The following is a 10,063-nucleotide window of genomic DNA, read 5'->3' on the forward strand; positions in this document are numbered from 1 at the left end:
GCTTCATGAGTGCAGTATACTTGTACATCATAAAAAAATAAGGAAATTCAAGAAAACCACGCAAGTACTGGTCGCAATCATTTTTGAGGAGACGTCAGCAAGAAGGGGCCACCGTTCCTTATTGAATGATTTAAGAATAGAAGACAGAAGTGGATTCAGAAATTTTATAAGAATGAGACCAGTAAATTTGGAGAATTTGCTTCAAAACGTTGCACCATACTCTTTTTGCCGTGAAGCAGTAATGTGTCAGCATTACTGTGTTTCGGTCTGAAGGGCGCCGTAGTTAGTGAAGTTATTGGGCAAATGCGTATTAATTACAATCACGAAGATCCTGCTCATCTCATCTCTTATGGTCATAAAAAAAGTGGAACACGCTGCAGTGCTGTCCAGGATTCTTGAAAAACCCAATAATTCTGAGCAGCATTACAATAACTGCGCTCGTCACTTTGAGACAGATGTAGTCTCATTTTCCCAGCAGTTTCATTAGCTACGGCGCCCTTCGGACCGAAACACAATAGTTTTTTTTTATGGAAAAGGAGGACAAACAAGCGTACAGGTCACCTGGTGTTAAGTGATCACCACCGCTCACATTCTCTTGCAACACTAGAGGAATCACAGAAGCGTTGCCGGGCTTTAAGGAAGGTGTACGCGCTTTTTTTGAAGGTACCCAAGTCGCTTCATCCCGGAAAAATCGTACAAGGAAGTTCATTCCACAGTTTTGTAGAACCTGGAAGAAAGCTCCTTGAAAACCGCACTGTGGAGAACAGCCACACATCCAGATGGTGAGGATGATATCATAACTTGTGGCGTGTCATGCGAAGGTAGAATTCGGTGGCAGGAATCACGTGAAACAGCTCTTCGGAACACTCCCCGTGATAAATGCGGTAGAAGACACACACTGAAGCGACATCTCTACGCAACACCAAATGATCAAGCCGTTCACAGAGCACTGGGTCCTCGATAAGTCGTAGCTCGACTTGACTCTGCGTTGCACGCGGTCAAATAGATGGAGCTGATACTGGGGTGCGCCAGACCAGAGATGACAGCAGTAGTCCATATGTGGCCGGACCTGCGCTGGGCTGGCTTGAAGTATTGCCGTGCTCTATTTATGACGCCCAGTTTCTTTATAGCCAATTTGGTTTTGCTCTCAAGATGTTGCATTTGTTGTGCTTGAATACTTCTGTTTGGCACCAGAAAAAAGAACCAATGTTGTATCCATAGGCTTAAAATATACAAGAGTATAGACAAACAGAGAGGAAAGTTCATCTCTAACGGAGATATAGGAAGATAGAAAAAGTAGAAGCGAATCATTGCTACTGTGACTGATTTTGATTTACAGTCGTAAAAAGTCAGTCAGGATTGGCATTAGCACTTTAGTATTTTGAATATTAAACAACAAGCGATAGTCCAACAACTTCGTGCGCGACCGTCCTACGGGGTGACAGACGATGGCGGGGACGAAGTACTCAGAAGTCAGCGGGTAGCCAGTACTCACTCTAGATACGCCTGTTTTTTGCAGCCAGATGCTGCTTAAACTGACGGACTGACGCATCAAACCAGGGCTGTTTCCTTGTTGTCGGCTACTGAAACGGCGCCCGCTCTGAGAACCTCCAAAGGAAAACAAACCTTGCCCAAGGGTAGGATACAAAAAAGGAACGCATCCTGTCCCAATCTGCTGACTTGTAGTGCCAAACGCGGCGGGTCGCTAGTGGTCTGCGACGTTGGCGTCAAAAAGGCACTACACTCCTGACTAGGCAATGGTCGGACTTTCCGAGAGGGGCGTGGACAGTGAATATAGAGATATACCCTATATATATATTCCGGCCGGAATTCTCTTGATCTTCTACATAAACCAAACTCTAAAAAGTTTATAATATTGACATAATCTAGCGTTACATTACTCTGTGGCATTATTTTGATAACGCACATCTTTTCAAACTCTTCACGTCAAAACCTCTCGAAGCGTCAAACCTTAATTATAATGTCAAACATAAGAAAGAATTAAGAAAAATTAAGATTTTATGTACATAATATTTTATTTTCTAGCGTATGTTGTTAAGTCGTAATTACGTGAAATGTGGTACGGATTTTTGTTTTAAACTATATAAAATTTTACATTGTTCTTGATCTATATATAGATTTGATTGCATTTTACGTATTCATTAAAAATTAAAAAACATCGCCCTGTTCGGCGAGTAGTTATTACTGGTTTGGTGCCATTTAATATCCTTGTTTGTATTTTTTCCTCCTATTTCATTTATAATTTATTTTTAGTATGTTTGCGTGTAATCTGTGCAAGTTTCTCTGTTTTTTAATACCACTTGTGGTGGCTGTTCTAATTGGGATACTTGTATACAAATTAACGAAGAACGCGTGGCCTGAACACGTACCTTAAGGATGTAACGACGCTTTCAAATATTGTGTTTATAGCTAAATAGTGTATGTTAATAAAATATATTGTAAATAATTTCTGTTTTTGTTGAATTACCAAGGTCAAACGCTTAGTTTATGAATATGATATTTTAGTAGCAATATTTTAGTAGCAATGACGCAGAACAAAATATTTTTTTTTAAAAGCGCAAAACAGTGAGTATCATGTATCTCTCTCGAGACCGTCTTCTTAGTTTGACGAGCGCTCTGTGTTGTTCTGTATAAGCAACCTGTAATCTATTTACAAACTTGTTATACCTACTACTCGGTTAAGTCGAGTAGGTAAGTCTCAGTCGTGTAGGTATAACATGATCCCAGAAAATGTACAAAACAAATGTGTTACGAAATTTAAAAGAATTGTTAATGTACTTTTCATATAACATAAATTACTTACCACAGATTGGGAATGGACCACTTTCAGGTTATTTAAATAATACACTTTAATGTAAAGTGTAAGTAAAATACATGTAAGTAAACTGTAATGAAATATTGTAAAAAAAGTAGGTAAATTTTGAGGGAAATATTTTCCCTTTTTAAAAATAAAAATATTTGAACTTGAATTTATGCGATTGACAGTAAAAAAATCTGCATTTCAGATGCCAGTTGCTACAAAGCATTGTTTTGCAACCATTAAAAACAATTCATTTGAACTGTATACAGTTTCATAATATATTATGATTTTTGTTTTCTTTGTAATATAAGAGATGGTTAAAGTGTCGAGTCACAGATCCATCGTATTTAAAAAGATTAAAATTTTATTAACTGAATGATAAAGAATAACAATGATATTGTAACCAAACTTATGGAGAAGTATATTAATTTACGACTGCTAGAATTTTGTGAACACTTTTAGTAGAAAAAAGATTGAAATAAACCTGCATAGTCATTATATAAACTGGTCAACCAATCGGATAGCGGTCATGCAATGCTTTACTGGGCCATAAATTTGAATATAACCTGAAAGTAATTTTTTTTAAAAGGAGGTCAAACGAGCGTACGGGTACCTGGTGTTAAGTGATCCCCGTCGCCCACTTTCTCTAGCAACACCAGAGGAATCACTCATCCCGCCTGGACTACCAACTCATAAACTTGTCCTTAAAGTGGGTGCTCGAGTAATGTTACTGCGTAATCTGGACCCTCCCAAGTTGTACAACGGGACCAGGTTGCGTATAAAAGCGTTACATAACAATGTGGTAGTGGTCACTGTCATTACTGGTTGCGCTAGAGGTGAATCCATGTATATACCACGCATAGGTATGTGTGACGTGTTAGAGGTCTAATACCATCTGACTACCCGTTTGAATTTAAAAGGTTGCAGGTTCCCCTTAAGGTCTGTTTTGCAATGACCATTAATAAATCACAGGGTCAGTCGTTAAAAACCACAGGGATTGACCTAAGCGTACGGGTCACCTGTTGTTAAGTGATCACCGCCGCCCACAATCCCTTGCAACACCAGAGGAATCACAGGAGTGTTGCCGGCCTTTAAGCATTACTGTGTTTCGGTCGGAAGGGCGCCGTAGCTAGTGAAATTACCGGGCAAATGAGTCTTGACATCTTATGTCTCAAGGTGACGAGCGCAGTTAGTGCCGCTCAGAATTGTAAAGGGCAGGGCGTATCAATTACCATCAGCTGAACGTCCTGCTCGTCTCGTCTCTTATTTTCATAAATAAAAAATAATCTAAGGAGCTAATTTCAAGCATGGCTTACCTGCAACTTGTCAATCAAAATGAGTTACCGAAACAATAGACCGCTTACCTTTTTTACCTTGCTGTATCTTGGTAGAGATATTCTTGTCTCTTGTACACTTTGTTCGTCTTTATAATGTAAGTCTTTCACTGACCTGTATAAATACCACTAGACAGGCTTTACCATATGTTTGACAGCAAATTTTTTGTGCCTTTTTGAAGCGCCACTGGCGAGCGTCCAGAGAACTAATTTTGACTTATAATACTGGGCTGGGAAGGAACGTACAATACTCTGAAGTATTTTTGCATTTTGAATTAATTTCGTTCGTTTTCCGTGCTGTTTATGCTCTAAAAATCAACATAATAAAGTACACAATTATTTTATATATATAGTTTCCCACCATCTATCGATGATTGGTGAGGTTGTCATCACTAGTTTTGGTACCACAGACTCTCACCACATGGCTAAGAGTGCCAATGAAGTCTTTAGAATCCCAACTGTTATCAGCGTCAATATTAGAGATCTGTGGCTATTGGTCAATTCATTATCTTTCTCTGTGATATATTCATAGAATATTGACACTTATTCTAACAGCCTAGCGAAACTCTCTAAGAACAAAGCAATTCAATCGATTGTATGAAACGTGCAGTCATTGATAGATTGGCAGATGACGGCTATAATCTGGTAAAAACGGAGATAGCCAAAATCCACTACGTTTTTAAAGCAACTGTTCGCTTTTAAATTTAGCCGGACTATACTTCGTCACCAATCGCTTTACTACAATTACTACTACTTCAAACTTATGTCAAATGACTGCACGTTTCATATTAAACTAAATTAAACATTTTACTTTGGCAGTACCACCTCTTGTTGTGTAATATTTACATTCTCTTTGTAGTCTAAGTCTGTGGTAGTTTTGTGACATTATCATTGGACATTATTCTCTTGTCGCTCATAAAAACTTTATCAGGTATATAAAAGTGAACACAAATCTTAATAAAAGGGTGAGAAATATTAATTATGAGTTATGAAACATAATGATTATCCTTTTAGTGTACTATTAAATGTTATTTATTGATATGTGGTAAGAGTTTTTTTCATATTTACAGTATTAAATATAGAGCCGTTTTTTTGGCTATACTGGGAAAACTATTAAACCGATCGGAATAATTCTCAATATTGATGCAGCGTATTTCGTAGTAGTATTTAGTATATGATATTATGTTGGTGATTACTTATCCGGAACATTTTTTTTATGGAATAGGAGGACAATCGAGCGTACGGGTCACCTGGTGTTACGTGATCACCGCCGCCCACATTCTCTTGCAAGACTAGAGCAATCACAAGAGCGTTGCCGGCCTTTAAGGAAGAATTATATATAGCCTATTTGACACGAAAATTCCTATAGTACATTCGCAATACAAATAATTAAATCAATGAAATTTCTTTACAAATGAAAATTCATACAATGAGCGGGCGTACTTAATTTATATGACAGAACAACGTTTGCCGGGTCAGCTAGTAATTATTAGATCAACTACCGTGAAATCTTATACATTTTATTCGCATATAAATAAAAAAAAAACACGTTTGGCACTCAGGAACTGCCGTGGTAAAGTTATTGCATAGCATTTTTTATCAACTTATGCAATTATAATTTTTTATTTATGCACTATTTTTTTTTGATAAAATTAATTAAAAAAAAAGCAAACGGGAAGTGAGTAAAATTTAACTTGCAAGATTTGATTACAGACAGACAAAGGGACAAGTGAAACTAAATAAAAAAGCTTGTCATAATAATAAAAATTAAAAAAACGTGACAAAAAATAAAGAAATTAAAAAAAATCAAGATGTACCCCAGGCTCGAACCTGGGACCTTCTGCACAAAAAGCATACATGATAACCGCTGTTCCACGGCAACTGTAATGACCGTGCCGAAATATCTATATACATCTAGTAAGTACGTGTTAGGTTATTTTCGTTACGGAATTTCTGGATTCGGTCTCCACGCTCAAGGCCCGCGATAGAAGCTATGTGCAATAGCTTAACTTATTATTTTTTCTTATTTATTTGATAACTGGGCAAAAACCGTTTTTGTATACTTAATGTTTCCCGCAAATTTGTTCTCGTGAAAATTACATTATTATTATGTATTAAACCAGTTACGTATCTGTGTAGGTATAACAAGTCATTGAGATATTAGACAGTTTGGATAAGAAATATTTGGGTATATCTTTTGGGTTGTTAATATATTTATTTTCACACTAGCTGACCCGACAGACGTTGTTCTGTATATAATAAATAAAATAATGTTTTTATATGAATTTGTCAATAATATATCATAACATCAAAAATTACTACGTAAAATATGCACCCTGCTGTCGTAATGAAATTGTTTCACAGCAGAACTGTCAAACCGTGCGTCAATAAATTCTCTCATAGAAATTATGTATGGACACATCAAAGGAAAAAATCGACTTTTGGCGAGACTAACGAACAGCAATTCATTTATATATATATAGATAGATAATATGAATATATTTAAACAGTTTGACATAGACAAACCAGGATTTACGGTAGATGCGTTACTGGGACGGTTAATTCAGTTGGTAAGAGCGCTCGGAGGGACCCCGAAAGCTGCGGGTTCGAATCTCGTATCGTCCATATATTTTGGTACAAATAAAGTTTGTCTACTAATATATTTTTTAATTTTTAGTTTTTTCGCGCTGAGCCTCTGCAAATGTCTCTGTTGCCTCATACCGATTGTGGCCACTATTTGGATTGCTGTATATATATACAATTGTTACCATGGACCGATTAAGCCTGTAACTTAAGAGTTAGTGTTTTTTTATTGTAATAATATCTTCTTCTAATATATACACACATAAACTCATTGGGAACAGCTGAACGGAATTATGTGGTATTTTGTGTGCATATCACCCAGGTGTGAGAATTGGTCAACATCTATTTTTTATTGCCCAAAAATTTTTTTAATAATTTGTGTGGCAATGCAGTGTTTGCTGGGTCAGCTAGTTTACTTAAAATTTAGAATATTGACCATTAGAACCGTTGAGGTAAGTTCATAAACTAATAAAAACTAACAAGACGAATACTTGACTCAAGAGACTGTGAAGAGTAATAGGAACCCGATTCGGTAATAGGAAGCTAACGGCTAGACATCGCGCCGGAAAAACATAGAAAGAAATTCAAAATTTCTTATAAATATTATATGGCTTTAGATTAAAGATTGGTATCTATTGCGCTCCAACTAGATACCGCAGGCGTAGTCGCATAGTACGGCAACTAATAATAAGCCCAACCGTACTCGAGCCAGTCTCGAACATTGTGTAACGTTGACGTGCCACATGTTCTGTTAAACTTTGCTAATAATTGAAACAAAAATGCCGGGTTGCGTAGTATAAGTTGGTAAATATAATACTACAAGAAATAAAATAGACACTGGGATCACGTAATATCATCAGTAAGTATTTTGTATTTTATTAATTTCAATGTAAAATAACACGAAGCGTATGTTACAAAATTATAAAGATGCCATTGAGTATACAAATGATTTAAGTTATCTTTAGTGCCAATTCCGCCAATATTTGTTTTTAAAACAATTCGACACGTGTTTCGCCTCTACACGAGGCATCCTCAGGACGTGTTGTCTCGCCAAAATCTGGCACGAGACTTGTTTTAAAAACAAATATTGGCGGAATTAACACTAAAGAAAACTTAAATCATATGTGTAATTATGGATTTCCGCAAAGTAACGCCTAATTCAATAAATTTTCTTATGCCATTGAGTGTCAAGATCTGGCAAAGAGCCTTTATTTATTTAAAGCGGTAGAAACGTTTGAATCATTGAATCCAAATCGAATTAAAAGCCTTGCGAAGTCCAGCTTTCATGTGCCGACTTTATTTTTCATTTTCTTTCATGTGCTGACTTTATATTTTTTTTTTTTTCATGTGCTGACTTTATTTTTTATTGTCACAGAACTTGATCAATTTTCGGCAGCAATTCTTAGAGCGATATTTAAATAATTTATATTATATTGTGGTTAAAATGAATTTAACATTTCTGTGGTTTTCAAGTGCAAATACTAAACCGACTCATAAACTGCTTCGAAGTTCTAGACGCCTTTGAAATAAACGATTTAACAAAGAATTCAAAATTCTTATAATAATTTAAATTGAAACCTATAGTTTGGTTTGTTAACTTCATAACAGCGTTATATAATATCATTATGAATATGATCGTAATTTTTTTTTTAAAATACGACAAATATAACAAAAATTGGTTTTGGTTGGTTTATTGAAAAATTGGTTTGTACAATAAAAAAAAAACAGTTGAAGCACGAGTGTTTAATTTAATAAGGTTCCGCACAGATTTGATTAAGGTTATTAAACGGTCTTGCGGAATATTCTTCAATTCTTGTGAAATCGCTGTTCGTAGTAGTGCAATTGTTGTAGGCACAAGATTTCTCGTATACTTATACAGTTTACTTTAACCGTCCCAAACATGCTCAATGGGATTAAGATCAAGGGCTGGCCAATTCATGGTAACTATCCCAACCTCTTTGCAATATTACCAATTCACCAGTGGGAGGCTCCTTTGCACAGGATGCCTGCTAGATTAAGGGTACCACAACGGCGCCTATTTCTGCCGTGAAGCAGTAATGTGTAAACATACTGTGTTTTGGTCTAGGCAAATGAGACTTTAAATCATATGTCTCAAGGTGACGTGCGCAATTGTGGTGCCGCTCGGAATTTTTCGGCTTTTCAAGAATCCTGAGCGGCGCTACATAGTAACGGGCAGGACGTATCAATTACCATCAGCTGAACGTCCTGCTCGTCTCAACCTGTATTTTCATAAATAAAAATATTGTAGAACTTGTGCAACGAAGGGGTCGGGCATTATATTGGATTACAGTTATATTTTTGCCTTTTAATTCCATGTCAGATACCACTTGAGCTTCTAAAATCTTTGCCATATAGCATTTTGCTGTCAAACCACCATTTCGATGAACCATGTCGATGTACACAAGTTCCGTTCGCCGCATGCACGAACCGCCTCCAAAATCAACATGCTCCTCAATGCAACTTTCAGCATATCTTTTTAAAATTTTCAGCACTTGAAGATATCATTTTAAATCACATGAGATTTATACTGTTCAGTAGACAAGACATAAATCTATTTTTATTTAAATAAGACTCTGTCTGTTGGTCAAGAAAACATCTACACGTGCAAGCTGCAGAAACAGAAGATCGTTAATCGCGCGGAACTTATGATAGTTGTAAACTTTCCAGTGAGACTGTACTGTATCGTGCATTTGGTAGAACTGCAAGTTTTATTTTATTGCCACTTGAGAATTTTGTACTTCATGATGCTACTTAATGTGTTGCAAGAAAATTTCACAGAAAGTCATTCAGAAGGTTCCTATTTGTGAAGGAAGTTATCAAAACTATATTACATGTATTTTTTAATTTATTATTGGTTGTTTTTTTTTAAATATGGTAGCAGTAAGGCTGTTTGTGCAGTATTCGCCCTGAGCAGTTATTAGGGTATTATGTCCTCCTCAAATTAGCTGCATAATAATATTATGACTGTCATGTAAAAATCAATCAAGCGTGTAGTAATGCCATAATGATTTTTCCCCACCCACACCCCCATTTCATTCATGTTACGTGTGTAGGGCTTGCAGGTGGAGGGAGGGCGCGCGGTTGACAAACGATAAAAATTTTTTGCTATTAAATACTTAATTTATTATTATATCCACTTGCTCAGCGTATGTCAATCGCAGGTTCCGCTCGACGTGACCGCCGCTGACACCGTAACATTTAGTGCAACGATCGTGTCAATCTTAATCGTATCGAATACTGTAACGATCCGAGCTCTCATTTCCTCCTTAGTGTCACAAATTTTTACGAACACGTATTCTTTCAC

General features: G+C 36.5%; 1 long non-coding RNA gene across 1 annotated transcript; it reads left to right on the plus strand.

The window, feature by feature from the left end:
- The first annotated feature begins 5,072 nt into the window (after nucleotides 1–5,072).
- LOC126979505 (uncharacterized) lies at nucleotides 5,073–9,579 on the plus strand. Its single transcript, XR_007732831.1, has 3 exons — nucleotides 5,073–5,200; nucleotides 6,833–6,952; nucleotides 9,249–9,579. It is a non-coding gene; the product is annotated as an uncharacterized LOC126979505 (long non-coding RNA).
- The last annotated feature ends 484 nt before the right edge of the window (nucleotides 9,580–10,063 follow it).

Source organism: Leptidea sinapis, chromosome 3 (genome assembly GCF_905404315.1).
Source record: "Leptidea sinapis chromosome 3, ilLepSina1.1, whole genome shotgun sequence".
NCBI classification, from domain to species: domain Eukaryota; kingdom Metazoa; phylum Arthropoda; class Insecta; order Lepidoptera; family Pieridae; genus Leptidea; species Leptidea sinapis.